Source organism: Coenobita brevimanus, chromosome 96, assembly GCF_032717465.1.
Source record: "Coenobita brevimanus isolate Jiangsu-jjx chromosome 96, ASM3271746v2, whole genome shotgun sequence".
Lineage (NCBI taxonomy): Eukaryota > Metazoa > Arthropoda > Malacostraca > Decapoda > Coenobitidae > Coenobita > Coenobita brevimanus.
The window spans coordinates 14,123,968-14,145,936 of record NC_137049.1 but is presented as its reverse complement, the minus strand read 5'-3'; the positions used below and the strand labels follow the sequence as shown (position 1 = coordinate 14,145,936).

The window sequence follows — 21,969 nt, the reverse complement described above, 5'->3', positions numbered from 1 at the left end:
CACCTGAGCCTGGCTACAGGCCGTGGCTCTTAGGGGGGAGTGGCTACCGGCCGTCTCCTGCAGGGCAGAGCAGCTGCAGGCCGTCTCTGGGAAGCCTTCCGAGTGGCTACTGGCCATTTCCTGAAGGTCTGAGCGGCTACTGGCCATCTTGCAAAGAGCGTGGCTGCTGGCTGTCGCTAGGGTGCTGCTTGGAGCTAAGGAAGTAGCTCCACCCTAATCCTGTCAAGGGTCAGCTCGCCCGCAAGGTAGTCTCCATTTCCTGTTATGGTGGCGGAGGGCGAGTTCCGGGTCATAGGGGAGCGCGGCCCGGGCGGACTTATGTCCTTGTCACCCGGGATCGGGTCGCGCTCTGTCTGCTCCTCAGTAGGCTCCTCCTGGGGGTGATGTGATGCCCTCGGTGAATATTCCCGGCATTTTACGGCTATATAGAGAATTATTGTTACAATTTACTCGGTGTTAGTAAAAGTATCAGGAATAAAACAAATTTCACCTTCTTTATTTATTTTAACGAAGTGTTTAGTCCACTAATAAACCGTAACAAGTCCCTAGGAAAAAAAGTCGCTTTCAAAATGTGTTATTACAGAGCTCTATGGGGGTGAAGAGACCTCTCTTTGTGCACACCTTGGACCTCAGTGATTAAAAGGGTGCAATGGTCTTGCATAATGTCTCCCTTCAAAAATGAACAATATTTAAAAGCTCAAAATATTTTCCTCCTTATTTAAATATATATTTATTTTAATATGTGAATTATAAATACAAGGTAATAAGGTTATTATATTTTGTAAACAAATTACATTAATGTTCCTTCCGACAGCACATGAGCAGGGCAGGACTGAACGGCGGGTGGTGGCGAGGCCCTTTAAACCACTCACAAGAAGAAGAAGACTGGGTGGTCACCATATTAAAGTGAGCTGAGACATTTTTGTTAAATTAGGTCAGTATCTTGGCTAACAACATCTTTCACTTGGAAAATATAGGTTCAGACTTCCATTCTGTATTTGATAATAGTCTAAGTGATTGGTGTCTGAAGTTACACATGGTATATTTGGCGGTAGATTCAAGGGTACAGCCAGCTAACGGACAATAATTCCTTTTCTCAGTAATAAATTCATGCATTTCTAAGTGACTTGCCACCAGTAAACATCTGTTGTAAAAGGTAAAGTAACAATTAACATTAGTCAGCAAAAATAACGGAACTTCTTAAGGAGACAGAACCAAGTCTTAAAAGTTAAGGTAATTATAGCATACCATTTAGCTTACCAAGGCCACCCCAAAGTTAGTCTCAATGAGGTGGTCGGTTCAGGATCGAGGCGGTAAGCCTGCGCTGGCTCATATATAGCCCCCCTACTTGCCTAAATAATGAGTCAATTTTGGCCTTAAAACTGTTCACTATATCGGCCATTACTGCTTTGCTTGTCAGATTATTCCACTCGTCCACCACTCTACTTGAAAAGCAGAATTTCCTCACATTAAGTCGTGGTCTTTGAAAATCTTGAGCGGGTTCCTTCTTGTTATTCTTTAATCCTTCTAAACTTTTTATTATCTTAAAAACTTCAGTTAGGTCACTTCGTAGTCTCCTCATCACCAGTGATATCAGTCCAGTCTTCTTCAATCTAATCTCATAGGGATCCTCCTTTATACTGTATATCATTCTTGGCATTCTTCTTTGCACATTTTCTATATTATCTACATCTTTCTGGTTGTAAGGTCTCTAAGCCTGCTGACAGTACTCTAAATGCGGCCTGACCAGAGACTTATATAAGCGTATGATATTGGTTATATTCCTGTTGTCCATTGTTCTCTTGATATTTCCCATAATTTGGTTAGCCTTGGCCATTATCTTGGCTACCTGCGTACCCTGACTCACTGATCTATGAATTGTCACTCTTAGGTCTTGCTAATAATCCTCACTTACAATTTCCTGTCCTAATATATAGCCTAAGTATGATTTATATTCCCATATCCAATGTGTAGACATTTACATTTATCCACACTGAATAACACCTGCCATTCTTTAGACCATTGGTACATTTTATCCAAGTCATTCTGCATAGAACAAATTTCCTGTAATGGTGATGTCATACCAAAATTTTGGTGTCATCAGCAAATTTAAGTACCTGATTAGTAGTATCCATGTCAGTGTCAATGAGGTATATAACAAATAAAAGTGGACCTAATACCGATCCTTGTGGAACACCACTTTTCACTTCACTCCATTCCGATTTCTGTCCTCTAATTACCACTCGTTGCTTTCTCAGCTTTAGCCAAGATGTAATCCATCTTCCAACTTTCACTCCAATTCTATGAGCCTTAATTTTTTAAAGAAGTCTTTGGTGTGGAACTTTATCAAACACTTTTGCAAAGTCTAAATAGACCACATCCACTGGAAAACCAACATCAACATATGATGTAACTTGTTCAAAAAATGTAAGCAGATTTGTTAAATATAACTGTCCTGGCAAGAATCCATGCTGGGACTTCTTTATTAGATTATTCACTTGGAGATGTTTCAATATTGCATCTCTAATTTTTGATACCGTACCATTAATTTACTAACTAGGGATGTTAAGCTGACTGGTCTATAATTAGATATCATTTTCCTTGAACCTTTTTTAAAAATTGGTGTTACATTTGCTTCTCTCCAGTCCTCAGGCATATCTCCTTCTTCTAAGCTCCTGTGGAATATATAGCTGAGGGGTTGCACTACTGTCCCTCTCATTTTCTTGAACACTGCTGGGTGAATATTGTCATTACCAGGTGCTTTCTCTGGATTCAAAGCTTCCACCTTCCTAAGTACTTCCCTAACCGATAAATTCATTTCTTCCAACCTCTGTTTTCCACACACTTTTCTAGGGTTAGGTATATTATCAAGAGTTTCCTGTGTAAACATTGTTGCAAAATACTGATTCAACATATTTGCCATTCTCTTGTCGTCCAAAACAACAATACCATTCCTTTTCTCCAGTGGTCCCACATTTTCTCTCTCAGTTATTTTACTTTTGGCATATCTGTAATATACTTTGGGATCCTGTTTTACATCCCTGACTAGTTTTTCTTCAAATTTCTTCTTAGATTTTCTAATCATTCTTCTTAATTTGTTCATTACTCCCTTATATCTCAGAAAATCTTGGAAGTGACTGGTCTCCTTATACCACCATTTAAGTTTGTTTTGTCTAGCCCTCGCTATATCCCTATTCCGCCATAATGGCTTCCTTAGTCTTTTCTCGTACTGCTTTACAGGTACGATAAATACAGCTTAACTAACCTGTCATATTCATTCCTAAAAATTGTCCACATTTCGGATGTTGTCTTACCCCCGAATTCTTTCTTCCAATCAGTTGTAGAAAACTCTTCCCTCATCTTCCTAACTTTTGTATTTCTGTAGTCAAGAATCTGCTTCTTCCAAGTGTTTCTCCTGCAATCAGTAATTATATCAAAACAAGACATCATTATAATCACTTGATGCAAGGGGTGCCCTCATCTTTACATTATCTACTAATGAAGGATCAGAACATAACACCGGGTCCAAGATATTGTCTCCTTGTGTTGGTTCTTTCACATTCTGTATCAAGAAATTATCCATAACTGTATTTACAAATGCTTCACCTTCACTTCCCGCACTTAATAACTCCCAGTCGATTGAACTGTGGTTAAAGCCATCACATATTACAACCAAATTGTACCTGCAACAAATTGTTTCAATTTTTCTATGTAGGGTTGCTTCCTCTTCCGTTGTTGTCAATGGGCTGTGGTAGCATACTCCAATAACAAGATCTTGTTCCCCAGTCCTAACCTTACACCACGCTGACTCCGTATCATCATTAACCATCATCTCTTCAAGGACCACAGCCTTTACCTCATTTTTAATACTGTATATGCAGGACATCCCACTCCTCTCCTGTTCAGTCTGTCCTTTCTAAACAAATCATATCCTGACAAACTAATTTCTGCTTGAGGTATACACTTTTTTGCCCAAGTTTCCGTTAGGAAAATAATATCCGGATCCTCTTCATAAACAAATTCCTCAAGATCCAACATTTTCCTCACAACACTTCTGGCATTAATAAGAACACACTTTAGCCCATTATAATCTTCAGCTACCACACTAACTGAACACCCGAAACTATGTACACTATATACATTATACTTCTCACCTCTACTGATTAAGCTTCAGTTGCCCTTGATCGGGGCCCACTCTGTGCTCCTCCTGCATCTTTTGCTACTATTTTCCCTCCTCCTATCACCAAGTCTTTTTCTCCTCTTTCTTTCCTGTCCTTTAGTTCCTTCCTCAGTTCGTAGTCTTGCTTACGTTCAGCCTTTGTCATGCCCTTTGTTGTGTACACATTCTTCCAGGCCCTATTGTTCATGAGCTTTTTGGCATTTTTCAATACCTTCACTTTCTGAAAACGACTACCAGTTTTCACTACCATCATCCTTGGATATTCTTCTTCGTGTATTGTTTGTTCAGGGAGTCTTTTCACTTCCACTACTTCAATATCATTTACCAGTAATACATTCTTAAAAAGGTGATTCACAATCTGTTCATCATTTAGCCTACCATACTTCCTTAACCCATAGGGTCATTTTCTGTGTCTGCATCCTCAGTCTCATCAGTTCCCTTAATAATTAAATTACACTGCTTCTTATCTCTCTCCTCAACTTCATATACTACTTCTTTCACCATCTTTCTTGTTTCCACCCTTAGTTTTGCACATTTCACTTTTTCACATTTCTTTTTTTGCCAGAAGGGCGCAGTGATTCTGTCTATAACTGACTCACTATCTCATGGTAAGTAATTTTGATGCATATGCAACACATATAGTTAACTGTTGAATTGTGACAGCAAGATGTGATTGGAAAAGACAAACTATACCTATGTTTGGGTAGTTAACCCTTTCACATTGGGTGGCACGTCAATGTGCCACTAAGGAAATGTCTGTAGCCATCGGGTGGCATGTATAGATTTTCTGGACATTTTATATGTGCGCGCCAGTACTGGGGGCCTAATAGTGGTCCAGGATCAGGAGGTGGCGAAACTGGGGAGTTGCCATTGCAGTAGGACTATTACATTGTTTATAATTTTTGTATGTACTAGAAGTATGTCAAGGCATGCAGTATGAGATGTTTTGCTGGCACAGCAGCTTACTTGGATCTCATGGAAGCGATGTCTGACGACTCAGATTATGTTGTCAGATGAAAGTGTTATAATAAAAGAAAAAAAAAGAACAGCTTTGAGTTTATCATTATACCGAATGGCATATCTGGCAGTGGAGGAGCTCCAACACCACAGGTTTTGACAGCTCACCACACAGTAATTATATATATTTCTTGCATTATGGTAGACATAATTTTACTCAGGAAATTATGGTCTATTTTTTGGTGTGGAATATTTTATAAAACAATTATCTTTATATATCTTTCCTTCATAGGTGGCTTTACATTGAGTGACAAGCCAAATGGTTTCCTGTAAGCCAAGAAACCATTTACAGTGCTGGGTGGTTACCATATAACCAAATCATACATGCTCCCTACATGTCAACAAGTGGGTTGCTGGAGGGTTAGTGTCCCTCTCCATAAAACAAATAACTCAAAGTCAAATGGCCACCCCTTACAGGATTATGGCGTCTGGCAGTAGATAAAGATAGATAGATAGATATCTCAAAACCCCTGTGTGTGGGATGTCCAGCCCCCCAAAAAAATACCTGAAGTGAAAGGGTTAAAGAAGCGGCCAGGTTGCCTGCGACACTGTACCGATGATCTCCGACTGGCTGCGTTGTTTACCAACCATCATTATGACTGAATGTGTCAGTATATCCCATGTCAGTGCTATGGTATAATCAAACCAAACCCAATCCAACTCAACCTAACCTCACTTGCATTTGATGGCCAGCATTAGGATTAAAAAATGCACTTAAGGAATGTTAAATATGGCCAGCTACTGGTAGACGTTGGCAGAATATTTATGTAATCTGAATCCATATTTATGGCTTCCAAAGGTAAGTTTGGTCGATTTTTACAAGTTGCCAATACACCCCCTAGGTTGTGCAGGAAATTTGTCTGGTAGTTTTTGATGAGGTTTGACTGATTTTCACCTTCATTTTTGTTGGAAATGCTTCATTTTGCCACTTTTCCAATCATGAACTTTGACTGGATGAGAAGGTGAAATGGTTCATTTTCGACATGAAACAAAGACAAAAATCATTCAAATCTCATAAAAAACCATCAGAAAAATATATTGCACAACCACTTAACCTAACCTAAGTGACAGAAAACAGAGGCAAAAAAAATCACTCAAGTTGCATCAGAAACCACCAGAAAAATATGCCGCACAGCCAGATAACCAAACAGACCTAATCAAATCTAACCTAACCAACTTAACAACCGAACTAAACCTAACCTGCTGCAGTGGAATTCCTTTTTTTAGAGATATGATGGTCCAGTTTGTGCAGTATATTTTTCTGATAGTTTTTGACAAGATTTGAGGACCTTCATTTTTGTTGGAAATGGTTCATTTTGCCTCTTTTCGAAACATGAACTTTGGATGAGGAGCTGAAATGAAGCACTTTCAACAGAAAACAAAAGCACAGATCACTTAAATTGCATTAGAAACCATCGACTGGAAACGCTTATTAACGCGTAAATAATCAGTGTCACACCTGGTGCACGGATCACGTCCTTCTTTTTCGGAAGCCATAGCGAGGAGACTTTAAATTTTCCACCCAGAAGGAACCGAAGACTGTGCTTCAAATTGATTGGTAGAATACCATCACGTGACCTAAAGTATGCCTATGAGTGGGTGAAACAGACCTCGCAGATGCATGCGCAGTCGAAGGAAAGAGAAACACATGTACAAATGCACGCATTTTTTACATGAACTGGCTGAGTAAAGATCCAAGGTATGGTTTTTTGGGAAATTATAATTTAATTCATTATCTCTGTAAATATCAATTTCTGAATGGAATTATGGGGGTTCATTAAATTCATTATCTCTGTAAATAATAATTTCCGAATGGGATTATGGGGGTTCATTAAATTCATTATCTCTGTAAATATCAATTTCCGAATGGGATTATGGGGGTTCATTATCATTCTTAGGTAATATGCTATGCGTTTATGGTGGTAATATTCCTGAAGTGCATATTGGCAACTTGTAAAATAATACCATAAGTTTATACAAATGCCCAGTAGCTGTGGTAATCCAGGATCAATAGTGAGTAACCAGTGAAAGACTTATTTAAACAGAAATTACAAAAAGGCTGCACTGTATGACATTGGCATGGTATTTTCAAATGTTTTATTGGAATCAAGTGTTGACAGGATTCTGTATTGTATTTTATAGATTAGCAGTGTATATAGTAGACTTTTTTTTAATGTTAGTTTTTAAATTTGTAAATAAGAGGTTCTATTATTGTGTGTAATACTGCGAATACCGGTATATTATACAGTGCATCCTCCCAATATGCGAGTCCACTACAGTGCGAAGTGACTCAGAAAATGTAAGTTTTTATTTTTTCAATATGCGAGGTGAGATTCCGCAGATGCGAATCGGCGTTTGATTTTAGGGCAGAAACAGGGTATTTTCTCAAAGCTTCCAAAACAAAAAACGGGGTATTTTCTCGAAGCTTCCAAAACGAGTCTACCTGCTGTGCACCAGTAAGACAAGCAAGTCTACCAGCCGCGTGCTAGTCCGAGACGCTAGCGCATCCCCACCACCAGTGAGTCAGAGACCTCTCTACCAGCTGTGCGCTGTATTTTTTTTTTGTGTTTGCCTGTGGTGTACCTCTCATTTTTTGTTTCAATTTACCATTGTTGAGAACACCTTGTGGCATCATGGCCCCGCAAAAGAATTCCAAAAATAAGAAAATTAGTTTGGAAGTGAAGTTAAAGGTCACTGAGTTGAAAAACACAGGAAAGGGCAACTCGTCTATAGGGCAAGAACTAGGCCTGGCTGAGTCTACAGTGAGAAATGTTTGGAAGAGTAAAGACCAAATTTTACGCACCATCAAGACTTACAGCTGCCAGCAACTGGATAGGCACAGTAAAGTTGTTAATCCTGCTCTTATGCAAATGGAAAGATATTTAGCACATAAAATACACTGCAAGGAAAAATGATGTGTATCCTTTGATAGCAAGCACATTAGGGAGCAAGCCAAGCTGTTTTTACAAGATGTACTTGAAGAAGTCACCATGTACAGAGACATGACCTTTCAAAGCCTCCAGGGGCTGGCTGGCAAGGTTTCTGAAGCTAAAACAATTTAAAAACGCTAAGTTGTATGGTGAACGTGCAAGTGCTAATCGTAATGCTGCCGATTCATTTCCATCTGTTTTGAAAGCCATTACGGAAGGAGGTGGCTACACCAGAGTTCAAATCTTTAATCTAGATGAGAGTGGATTAAAATGGAAAATGATGCCAAGGTCACTGTACATTAGTAAAGCTCAAAAACAAACCAGAGGAAGGAAGATTGATAAGTCCTGCATCACAGTCATGTTCACCTGCAATCTTTCAGGATCTTGCAAGATGAAGCCAGTCATTGTGCACACTGCTAAGCATCCTAGGTGCTATAGGCATGTAAGGAGTATGGATGCAATGGAAGGCTTTTACTGGTACAGCCCCTTTAATGGTTGGATGACCTCGTTGATCATGCAGTTGTGGATGAACAACCACTTTATTCCCGATACCTGCCTGCTTTGCCGCCTACTTGACCTTCCCTTTAAGATTCTCGTTTTGATGGATAATGCTCCTTGCCACCCTGCCTACCTGGATGATATCCATCCCAGTGTTAAAGTTCTCTTTTTGCCCCCCAACACAACCTCATTGGTGTGGCCCCTCGACCAGGAAGTGATCTGTAATGTTAAGAATTTTTACTACACCCGTGTCCACGACTACCTCAGATCCAAAACAGAAACAAATGAAGAATTGCAACAAATTGCTGCAGAAGACCTCTTTAATGACCTGGATGTGGATGGCCCTGACCCTGAAGAGCTACCAGACCCACAGCCAGCAACTGAGCAATCAACACCTGAAATGACAGTGACGCGCTTCTGGAAGTCATTCACCGTACGCAATGCAGTGGACTTCTTGCTGGAAGCATAGGGTAGTGTAAACTCTGCAACAATTCATCACGCATGGCGTGCTCTAGTCCCCCACCTGTGTCCCAAAGAACCAGGTAGTCAGGTCCAAAAGGTGTCTGAATCAGACCGAACAGTGTTGGTGGCGACACAACCAGTGGCAGGATTTGAAAGTGTAACTGCTGAAGAACTTTAAGAAATACAGACAGTAGGGGAAGAAGAAACCCCTGAAAGTGCAATGATTCTTGCAGATGAAGAGGATGAGTTGGCCAGGCAAAAACTAGAGAGTGCAGTGGTTGCACCACAGATGAAGCAGTGAACATGAGAAACCTCTTCAAGATTTTGATGGTGATGGATAACCTCAAAGAAGTCATCAAGACCAGTGACGATGATAAATTCTGTCCAGAGGAGATGTGCAAGGGATTATAGAGATTGCTTCGTTATTACACTGATAGACACCAAGAGGGAGTGAATAAGCGAAAGCAAACATTAATCACCAAATTCTTTGGTCGCCTCACCTCTGCCACCACCATCACAGCCGCTGCCACCACCACCACCGACTCCGTGCCTTCAATGTCATCAAGTCAAGAGGAAGAGAATGACTTTGAAAGATTCTTACAAGCGACTGAGGCAATGAAAGCAGAAAATATCAGTGACAGTGACAGTGATGATGCCGGGGCAGCCAGTCGCAAGAGATGCCTCGTGCCTCGGATACCCTCCCTCCTTCCCAGCAAGCCAGGCAGACCTCTACACATGGTAAATGGCAATATTTTTTGTTGTTATATTCATCATTCTAATGTAATCTTATTATTTTACTATATTTTTCTTGAAATTATGTGTGTGCAGTCGGCAAAAATGGGATTATAATGGCTGCGCCAGGGGGTTGTCTGACTATATATATATTTATATATATATATATATATATATATATATATATATATATATATATATATTTATATATATATATATATATATATATATATATATATATATATATATTTTCCCATTTATTCTTTACTCCACAATATGCTAGTTCTCAATGTGCGACGCATTTTGTAGCCCATATTCTTGCACATTAGGGGGATACACTATATTTTTTAGAATGCAAAGTGATTTAATTTAGTTGCTGAGCACTGTTTTACTAACACGTATATTTTAATGGATGTCTTGTGCGTGATGTATGCTGTATAAAGATTTGCTTAATGATCACACCTACCTTCGCCATCGCATGGTCGTGTGACGATCGCCAAACGCACCATGATTAATGAACACTTGCAATGCATAAAACTGAATTGGTGCAAGTTTTACCTAAAGCATATTTTAGTTTGCACAGTGTGAAATAGGTTATAATCACCTAGGGGTTAGGGAGGTGAAGCCCCCAGTTAGGTTTCTACTGTTATTGATAGTTTTTAAAATGTATACATTTGAGTTTGTTTGGTGTGCTACTGTCATGTCCAGTCAGCGGGAATGGCAGTAAACACGTAATCGGGGGCATTCAGGTGGCTTTGTGTAATATCGCTAATTAGGTATGTTTTGTTTGTTCGCCAATATTTTTTGTATTGAGAATCAGATGTTAATCCCAAGAGATATATCTAGTACTAAAATTATTTTCCTTAAGAATGTAGGTCTGTAAGAAATCAGCTCAAATCGCTGTGACAGTGTCGTTTTTATTTACTAGATAAGTTTGTTATTAGCATAAATTAGGTATGGTAAGGTTAAGTTAGAATTTTTATTTTCTTATGCAAGAAAGGAGGAGCCAAAGGCCAGGAGCCCGCAAATTGTTCCCCTGAAGAAAAAACAAAAACAATACATATGAGAGCCAAATTCAAGATCCATTCATTTCAAGATGCCTGGACACACAGCATTTGAAAGGCTGGAGATCATAGAAGTAGGTAATACAGACAGAGAGAGACGGTTCCAGAGTTGACCTGTTGCATAAATGAAGGACTGGGTGTAACAGTTAACTCTTGCATTAGAGAGTTGGACAGAAAAGGGATGAGAGTTTGTTGCTAGACGGGTGCTATGCACCCGTCGTAGACGTGGAGGGATGCAAGCAGACAGTTCAGAGGAAGTAGTGATAGAAAAGAGATAAAGATGCAACAGTTCAGTGAAGAAACAGAGGTTGAAGGGAGCCTGTAAGAGGAGGAGAGTTGATGACACGAAAAGCCTTTGACTTCACCCTATTGAGAAGAGCTGTATGTGGGGAGCCTTCCCATACATGAGAGTTGTACTCCAAACAGGGGCGAATAAAACCTGTGTATAAAGTCAACACCTGTGCAGGGGTAAAGAAGGTACGGAGTCAGCTTAGCACATTTAATCTCATGGAAGCAGATTTTACAAGAGATGCAATATGATCTTTCCAAGATAAGTCCTGAGTGAATGAAACCCCAAGCATTCTTCAAGGATGATGCAGGATTGAGCTGGATATTATTAAACATTAGTGGGTACTCCTGTGGAAGATTGTGTCAGGTTGATAGGTATAAAAACTGAGTTTTTGATTCATTAAAATCAAGATTATTTTTACGCCAGTCAGAGATACGAGCCAAGTCAGACATCAGGTGTGCCATAACCTCATCCCTTGTTTGTTGAAGTAACTGCTGGGATGGACATTGCAGGAACGGAATGGAAAGGTGAAGGGTGAAATCATCAGCGTACGGGTGGATAGGGTTAGATGTACAGCTTAGGTCATTGATGAATAAAAGGAAGAGAGTTGGTGATAGGACAGAACCCTGAGGAACACCACTGTTTATAGATCTAGGAGAAGAACGACAGCCGTCTACAACAGTGGCTATAGAACGACCAGAAAGGAAGCTATAGATGAAGGCACAGATGGAAGGATAGAAACCATAAGAGGGCAGTTTGGAAATTAAAGATTTATGCCAGATTCGATCGAAAGCCTTTGAGATGTCAAGTGCAATGGCAAAGCTTTTGCCAAAGTCCGAAAAGGAGGATGACCAGGAGTCTGAAAGGTAGGTGAGAAGATCGCCAGTGGAGTGTCCCTGACGGAACCCATACTGATGATCAGAAAGAAGGTTGTGATAGGAAAGATGCTTTAAAATTTTTCTATTGAGAATAGACTCAAAAACTTTTGAGACACAGGATGTTAAAGCAATTGGACGATAGTTAGAGGGTTGGGAATGGTCACCCTTCTATGAGACTGGCTGAATGAGAGCAAACTTCCAACAAGAAGGAAAGGTACAAGTTGAAAGACAAAGGTGAAAGAGTTTACTTAGGCAGGATGTAAGCACAGACGCACAGTTCTTGAGGACAACAGGAGGGATTCCATCAGGCCCATATGCCTTGTTAGTACTGAGGCCAGTGATGGCAGAAAGTACATCAGCTGAAGAAATTTTAATGTCAGCCTTGAGGAAGTCAGAGGGGGGAAGTGATAGAGGAACAGTACTGGAATCATCTAAGGTGGAATTGGAGGAGAAAGTCTGAGCGAAAAGATCTATTTTATCAGTAAAAGAAATAGCTACAGAGCCATCAGAATAGAAAAAAGGAGGGAAGGATGATGAGGTAAAGTTGTTAGAAAGGTTTTTGGCAAGGTGCCAGAAGGAGCAGGAAGAATACGAGTTGGAGAGTTGAGAACATTTAGTATGGATGAAATTACTTTTAGCAGAGCAAAGAACAGACTTAGCATGATTCCGGGCAGAAACATAAACAAGATGTGATTCAGGGGTGAGTTGGCTCTGGTACCTTTTATAGGCCCTCTCCTTGTTGTGGACAGCATTAGAAAAAGCATGATTAAACCAAGGCTTTCTTGAATTAGTCAAAGGATATGAGAATAAATAAGATTGGGTTACGTTACAAAGATGTAGGTTAAGTTTGGGTAAATAGGCACAGCCATCTCCATAAATCAAGACATATCTATGATCAGTGAATGGGGACAAAACATCCTTGTCTCTCTTAATGCTAGTAAAACTAAATATATACAATTTACTAGTAGACAGATATTGCCAGATTTGTACATTATCTTCAATGCCACTAATATTCCCATCTCCAAAAGTATTGAAATTCTTGGTGTCTCACTTAACAATGCCCTCAGCTGGACCTCTCATGTTAGATCACTTGCTAAAACTGCCTCAAAGAAACCTGGATTATTGTACAGAGTCCGTAACTTCTTCGCTGATGAGCATTTAGCTATAATTTATAAGAGTCATGTGCACTGTCAGCTTGAATATTGCTCACCCATGTGGAATGGATGTGGAGAGGTTGCATTAAAACAACTAGATAAAATTCAGAACAAAGCTGTTAGAATTATTAACAACCCTGCCATTACAAATGAACTACCTCCCCTGCAAGTAAGAAGGAATGTTGCCTCCCTTGCATTATTTTACAGATATTTTTTTGGCAAATGCTCAGACGAAGTTGCATCCATGGTGCCACCTCTCCATGCTTTCCCTTGTGCTGCTTGGGCATCTGGTAGCGTTCATGACTGGAATGTCACTCAGCCATATTGCAGAACTTCTGCCTATCAGGATTCTTTCATTCCCCAAACTGCATCTGTCTGGAACTCGCTTCTCCAGAGTTGTTTCTCTCCAAATTTCAACCCATGGTTGTGCAAGTCTAACTGTTACAGATATTTTATGAACAGAGGACACCAGTAATCTGGTGTATGGATTTTTTTTTTTTTAAATTCATTTTTCCCAGCCCTTGGGTGGAAAAGGAGGTCCGGATGATGATGATGATGATGATGGTTTTTCCTTCCCCCGTTCTATTATTAAAAAAAAAAAAATACTGTATATGGAAATGGGAAGAAATCATCCAAAAGGCATCTACTCCATGAAATGATGGATAGGCTTTTCTTTACGCAAATAATACATTCCCCAACAAGACAGAGCAATATACTGGACTTGATATTTACCAACAATGCCAGTCTCCTACAGTAGTGCACCAACTTTCGCTACAGCAGGATTCGCGGAATCCACTTTCGCGGCATGCACCAAATATTCCCTAACTTCCACTTTCGCTTGAAAAAAATCGATTTTCGCGCACAAATTTTGGGTTTGGGACAATATTTTGAACTTTGAATTTCCTGCACCGCCCGCCCGCAACCCACTGCCATCTTGAATGACGTCATGTCAACACTCTGTCCACCCATTCCCGCCATTGTGTACGAGCGTGCTAGCTCCATTGTGTTGGATTCTCACGGTTCAATGGCCTCTGCTATACCTGGTGGTGAAAAAATTATTGCTTGCTTTCAGTCAGCACTAAGTCTGATTGGTGAAGTGTTCAATAAACGCATCCATGAAGGGCAGCGGGCTCTTATCACACGCTACCTGCAGAAGACTAAGGAAATAACAGAGGTGGAAGTACCATTGGAAGCCGAGGGGGCAGCCGACCATGGAGCTTAACCTGGATGAAGATTTCGATGGATTTGTTCAAGAGAACCTAGCACAAAGGGAAATTCAGCACAGAGTGGAAGTGTTGCATCAAGTTGCATCTGAGGAGGCAGAGAGAGAGAGTGGTAGCGAGGCAGCAAGAGGTGGCGCCAATACGTCTGGCGTGGCTAAATAAGCCCGCCACGCGCCTCGGATACTTACCCCCAACATCCATTAAACACCTCAACCTGGTCTCTGTGGTATGTTTCTCCTCATATAATGTGTACTGTACAGTTTTTATTGTTTGTATCTCGCAATGCAATGTACAATAGTGATTTGATGTACTGTATTGCAAGTGAAAATGAAAATCTGATGTTACTTTAGGATAACCGGGAACCAATTAGCCTTTTTGCCATAAAGAAAATGCCCCAACTTTCGCTAATTCCACTTTCACGCATTATTTTTGGACCCAATTAGGCGCGAAAATTGGTGCCCCAATGTACATGAACCCTTAATATACCTGACTCTGCACACTGACCACAGTATTATAATATCTCCACTGAAATATCAGTTCAAGAAAGTCTGTCAAGGGCAACTAACGATGCCTTTTTATTTTATGACATAAACCTCCATAAAACGACTGGAATAAAGTCAACTGTGCTCTTAATAATGCAAATTGATGTGAAGAACTTAACAGTACCCATCATGAGGAATGCTGGTATAAAATACACCACCATTTAAGAAAAGCACTATACAATAACTCTCCAAAGAAGGTACTAATTGTTAAAAGAAAATTCAGGACTAAGGAACACACATATAGAAGAAAGCTAATGAGAAGAAGGACAAAAGTTTAAAAAATGCCTGCTAACAACTATATTAGCATAATCCCAATAAGGAAGCAGCAGCTTACAAGGCTAAAAAAGAAATTCTTGAACAAGAGAATAAAATAAAAGACTCACATGAAAGAGAAATGAAAGACAGAAGAAAAAGCCGTGGGTGCTATAAAGAACAACAGCAGATTTTTCCTCAGTTATGCCAAGATGAAAGCCACACTAAGCAGGAAAATTGGACCATTGATCACTCCAGATGGACTTTCCACCACATCCATGCCCAAAGAAATGGCCAACATTCTTCAAACGCAATATATCGAAGCCTGGAGCTCTCCATACCCAATGTAAATATACCATTACCAGATCAAGAAATGACAAACCGAGAACAAGCACAACCTCTCATAGACATGCAAATGGAAAGAGAGGATATTGAAATGGCTATAAACAGGATGAATTCCACAGGTTCACTTGGACCAGATGGTTTTGGTATGAAAATCCTCAAAGAGTATACCCTAAGTCATCCTTATCAATACCAATAGAGTTACTCTGGTGAAATTCATTAGACACACAGAAAATCCCATCAGTATTTAAATAAGCCTATGTCACACCTATTTATAAAAGAGGACCAAAAGGAGAGTCGAAGAATTATAGACCAATCTCCCTTACTTCTGTTGTCATAAAGTTATTCAAAAGAATTCTGAACAAATGTATTGTTAACTATCTTGAAGAAAATCACCTAATCAACACCTTCCAGCATGGATTCAGAAACAAGAGATCATGCCTCACAAAACCGATTGACTTCTACAACTGTCTTAAATTCTATCTATCTGTCTATCTATTGCCAGACGCCACAATCCCGTAAGGGGTGGCAATTTGACTTTGAGTTATTTGTTTTACGGGAAGGGACACCAACCCTCCACCAACCCACTTGCTGACACGTAGGGAGCACATATGGTCTGGTTATATGGTTACCACCCAGCATTGTAAATGGTTTCTTGGCTTACAGGAAACCATTTGGCTTGTCACTCAATGTAAAACCACCTGTAACGGAAAGAAAAGCAATAAGAAGTGACAGGAAAGATGGGAGAAATAGGAAGAGAGGAGGGTAGGCACAGAAAAAGAATAATAAAGGCTATGGAAGTAGGCAGCACTACATCAAGTGAGTGAATGATGGTCGCCACCACCTACTGCACTGTCTTAAATTCACTGGGAGAAAATCATAATGCGGATGCATTATACCTAGATTTTGCAAAAGCCTATGGTAAAGGTGACCATGAGATTCTCCTCCACAAGATCAAAAGTAGCTATGGGAATAAAGGGTAAAATAGAGGGATGGCTCATGGATCAAAGCATTCCTCACAGGAGGAAAATGAGTAACCTTTGGAGAAGGAGCAGCATCAAGTGAAACTACTGTGATAAATGTTGAGAAATGGGATCCTTCAAGGCACTGTATTTGGCCCAGTACTTTTTATTATCGTGGGGAAAGGAAAAATATATTTAGGGTGGCCGGTCAAGTGAAGAGGGATAATCGGTATATTATAGGTGAGCAGTGTGTGAAGAATGATGAGGGAAGGGTAGTGGTGAACAGTGAGGATATTAAAGATGCATGGAGAGAGCATTATAACCGGTTGTTGAATGAGGAGTTTGTCTGGGACAGGGAAGGTTTGGAGCCAGCAGATCCAGTGTCTGGCCCTTGACATTTGATTGATACTGCTACTGTGAGTGAGACAATAGGCAGGATGAGGGTGGGGAAGGCAGCAGGTGTGTCTGGGTTGACTGCCGAAATGTTGAAGGCCTCAGGCGATATAGGGGTGAGTTTAGTCACTGACCTGATAAATAGGATTATTTTTGAGTGTGTTGTCCCAGATGATTGGCTGAAGAGTGTAATTGTAAATGTGTATAAAGGGAAGGGTGATGCCCTGGAAAGAGGAAATTATAGAGGTATAAAGCTTTAAGATCAGATAATGAAGGTAATGGAGAGAGTTTTAGAAGGTATGATTAGAGAAAGAGTGAATATTGATGAGATGCCGTTTGGGTTTATGCCAGGTATGGGGACCACTGATGCTGTATTCATTGTTCGACAGCTTCAGGAAAAATATATTGGTAGGAGAAGGGATCTTTATTTTGTTTTTGTTGATTTGGAGAAGGCCTTTGACAGAGTCCCTAGAGAGGTGGTGAAGTGGGCAATGAGAAAGCTTGGCTTGGAGGAGTGGCTGGTTAGGGTGGTTATGGCTATGTATGTGGGTTCTCACACCCAGGTAAGAGTGAATGGAGATTTGAGTGATGAGTTTTCTGTGATTGATGGTGTGCATCAGGGGTCAGTCTTGAGTCCCATGTTGTTTATCATGGTACTTGAAGCCCTTTCACATTACTTTAGAAACGGACTCCCGTGGGAGTTGCGTTACTTTAGAAATGGACTCCCGTGAGAGTTGCGTTACTTTAGAAATGGACTCCCGTGGGAGTTGTTGTATGCTGATGATTTGGTGTTGATTGCAGAGAACGAAAGGGAGGCGGAGGAAAGGTTTAGGAAGTGGAGAGATGGTATGGGGGCACAAGGGTTTAAGGGTAAATGCAGATAAAACCAAAGTGATGATATCTAGGGTTGGTGGCGGTACTGTCAAAGACGAGGGAGAGTGGCCATGTGCAGTTTGCCACAAGGGCATGGGAAGTAATTCCATCTTGTGCGGTGTGTGTGATAAATGGGTGCATAAGAGATGTAGTGGTATCAGAGGTAGGCTGCGAGATTATGCTGATTTTATGTGTACGGCATGTCGAGGTGAGCAGGTGGAGATTGTCAGACGTGAAAGAATTGACCTTGCTGGTGAATCTCTTGAGTGTGTGGAGGAGTTTTGTTATTTGGGAGACATGTTGTGTGCTGGAGGTGGGACTGGAGCTAGCTCTGTGGCTAGAGTGAGAAGTGGTTGGAAGAAATTCAGGGAGCTCTTGCCTCTCCTGACATTGAGAGGACTCTCCTTATATGCTAAGGGGTCTTTGTATGCAGCATGTGTTAGGAGTGTAATGCTGTATGGAAGTGAGACCTGGGCAGTGAAGGAGAAAGATATTCGCCAGCTCAGACGTACAGAAATGACAATGATTAAGTGGATGTGCAGTGCGTCCCTGCGTCCAGGGGCTGGAGGGGCTGGGTTTACGATGGACGAGTTGAAAGGTAGGATGGGACTGGAGTGTATTGGTGTTGTGATGAGGAGAAGTAGATTGAGATGGTTTGGACATATGGAGAGGATGGGGGATGATAATTGGGTGAGGAAGGTGAGAAGTGTTCATATTGGGGGTGGGGTTATGTGGGGTAGACCAAGAAAGACATGGGACGAGGTCATTAAGTGTGACCTCAGGGTTAAGGGACTGAACAGGGAGGCTGCAATGGATCGTGCAGCGTGGAGAGCTGCCATTAGGTGACCAAGGCCGACACATGCAAGCATGTTGGAGCCTTTAAAAACGAAACGAAACGAAACGAAACGAAACGAAAACAAAACAAAACGATTAATGACGTTAACATCAATCTTAACAGTCAAGCACTCTTATTTGTGGATGATACCCAAGTTCTTAGACCTATTAATACCCTGGAGGACATCCAACAAGTACAGAAGGATCTAAAAATTGCAAATGTATGACTGGGCAGAAAGAAATAAGGCGAGGTTTCATGAGGATAAATTCAAATTAATGAAGTTTGGTAACAACACCAGTCACATAAATACATTTTACACTGGCCCAAATGGAAATGACATCATAAGAAAATCATAAGTTAGAGACTTAGGGGTAGTATTATCAGACGATGCCACATTTAATGCACACTTACAGAGAACTGTGGCAAAATGCAGGCAACTAATAGGGTACCGGTATATTTTAAGAACAGTCAGTGCAAGAGACCCCCAGCAACTATGTTAACACAATGGAAAGACATAGTTTTACCCCATATTGATTGCTGCTCCCAACTTTGGGGTCCACATAAACAAACAAACATATTGAAACTAGGGGGCCTCCAAAGGACATTCACCTCCTGTATCAAAAAGTAACTAAAACCAGCAAGAAGAAATGGGAAATTTAGATTACTGGCAGAGACTAATACAATACCAGCTATATTGTGTAGAGAGGAGAATGGAGAGATACATTACCATATATACATGGAAAAGTTTAGAAAATCTAATTACACCACCAAAGACAGAACCCATCCTACCATCAAAACCACAAGAGGAAGCAAGAACAGGGAGAAGATGTATCCAAACTCACCTTCCATTGATATGCCCTGTCTGCAGCACAATAATCTACCTAAGAAGGGGGCAAGACTCTTTTAATTGCCTTCCTAAACACTTAAGAACCATCGTGGGTGTGACAACAGAGGTATTCAAGAAGAAAGTAGACAAGTTTCTGGATACCATCCCAGACCAACCAGGACTTCCAGGTTACACTTCATCACGCTCACCAACTTCCAACTCCATTGTGGCCCAGCTGGAGTATCTGCAACAAAGTGAAAGGTGATGGCGACGCCATGGCCTTGTCTCAAGAATAATGAGGGATCGACACCTCCTTGAAGCAGAAGCGCTTCAAGGTGAATTTAAGGGAAGGGTAGTGTTGTTCAAAATTGGCATTGTAAGATGGCATCCATCTATTTGTCAGCCCCAGGATGACATCTGTTTGTAAACAAACACTGCTTTTTTAAACACTTTTCACCACTTTATAAGAAATATAAAACACTGAAACATAAAAATGCAATCACAAAATGTTTAAAGAATCCCATGAAGAGCTAAGGTAAGGAAAAAACAATTAAACTGCAAAATAATGTGGTCTTATGTCTCCCTAAGGATTTCCAAAATATCTTAATAATTTACCTCCTTTTGTGATTGTTTTCTATATTCTGACCAGTAAGAGGCAAAGTTTTTTGGCCACATACCCTTGCGGGTGTTAATCCCTATGATGTAGCGGGGCAAGTTGTGTGGAGTAAATGTACTTTTTACTTTAAACAGCAGAAGGACCTTACCAATTTAACTGCTTTTATTCCAGTTTGTTTTCTGCACTTTTCTGACTATTTTTATGGTGGTCAACAAATGTTTTCTGTTTACTTTTTCTCCTTGTTTTTTATCATCTTCCTTATGCCTCACCAAAGTTTGTATTGGCAAACTTCCTAAAAGTTACTCAAATCTTGGTTAAGTTATGTCATTAGGTTAAATTGCTGGTCAGGTTAGGGTAAACGACGTTAAATGGTAATGTTAGGAAGAGGTACCATACTAAAAAGTGACTGGGATGTGTGTTGGAAGCGACACCCATTACACTCGAGAAACAGATGATACTGCAGGAGGGACATGGCTAAAAGCAAAAGGGGAAAAAAATTAACATGAAATGTTCATTTATCATTCCAAAAATAACCAGAAAAATGTAAAAGTTTAGAAGAGATTTGGTAAGGTGCTTCTACTGCTTAAAAGTAGAACATATGCCTACTATTGTGTGTGAAATCCATGTAGAGTAGTGCCTGAGATTATTGAGAAAAGTGTTTGGCAGCATTTGCTGGTCTACTCTCTGTGTTAGTGTCACTCTGGAAAAGGTCAGCAAAGAGGAATGGTCAGGATATCCTGATGGCTAGTGAAACAGGAGCTTCAGCTCCCTCTATCACCAGTGTTCCCTTCCTCCTTGGTAATACCACCCTGCTGTACAGCCTACTCCCTGTAAGGTAACTTAAGTCGTCTGGTAACACAGGTACTACTACTGACACTAGTTGTATTGTATATGGTACAGTATTTGTTTAAATCATGTTGTGTGCCTGACTTTGGGTTTTATTTATAAAATATGAAAGAATGTTGAAATGCGGTACTGAATTTTCAAAAGTTTTTAAGAGTGCATATGCAGATGCTGTTAAAGAGATATACAGTACTGTTTAAGGTGCAATACCTAGAAAAGCAAGCAACCACAGTGCGATTGAATTGCTGGGTTGCTTTTCCATAGTTATGTAGCATCTTTGCAGACTAGGTATTTTAAGGTATCAGGTAAGAAAATCAATACTTTTTAAAAGTTAATTTACTCATGTATTATTTCTGGCTTTAATAATTTAGGCATGTTGAGATGTTTATAGAGAAATATGAGGGAGATCTGTTAAAAAATAGCTATTATAGATATTGTAAATGGAAGGCCACATTGTGTGTAGAACATTGATCTTGTCAAGAGCTGTAAAAATCATAATTACAGTGTACTGTACAGGCATACCCCAGTTTAACGATGTAATTGGTTAGGTAAAACCCCATTGTTAGGTAGGGTATTGTATATCGGGGTACTTTTAACATGTAAAGTAATGTGGACCGTTTACTAGCCTTGGGTTTCCCCCCAAACAAAGCCCGAAACCCACCCATGTGAGCCCCAAAACAAGTTTAAAGCCAATCTGAATGGCTTAACAGCTGTCAAGGAAGCCAACCTAAGCTTAACACCTGTAAATAACTCACTAAAACCAACATATAATATCTGAAAATCATCAAATATTAGTCTGGAAAAAATCAAGGTTATTAACTGTACCACAAAATGACAATGTTGACCCCACCTATGGCTAAAACACATTGATTTAAGTCTAATAAACAGTTTATAAATCAACCTAAACACACAGTTTTAGTCTAAAATATCATCAAAATTGGTTTAAAAAAAAAAAAAAAAAAAGTCGTTAAATCGGGGTTTGACCATCGTTAGGAGGGGTATGGTGGCATTTCTAACCCCAATGTTAAACTGAGGTATTGTGTGTCGAGGTATTACTG

General features: G+C 40.2%; 1 protein-coding gene across 1 annotated transcript in view; it reads left to right on the top strand.

The window, feature by feature from the left end:
• Positions 1-881: 881 nt before the first annotated feature.
• LOC145413461 (uncharacterized) overlaps positions 882-21,969 on the top strand; it is a 319,141-nt gene continuing 298,053 nt past the window's right edge. Inside the window, exon 1 of the mRNA XM_080283160.1 lies at positions 882-906. The gene's annotated coding sequence lies outside the window, so the exon portion shown is untranslated. The remainder of the gene's footprint in view (positions 907-21,969) is intronic.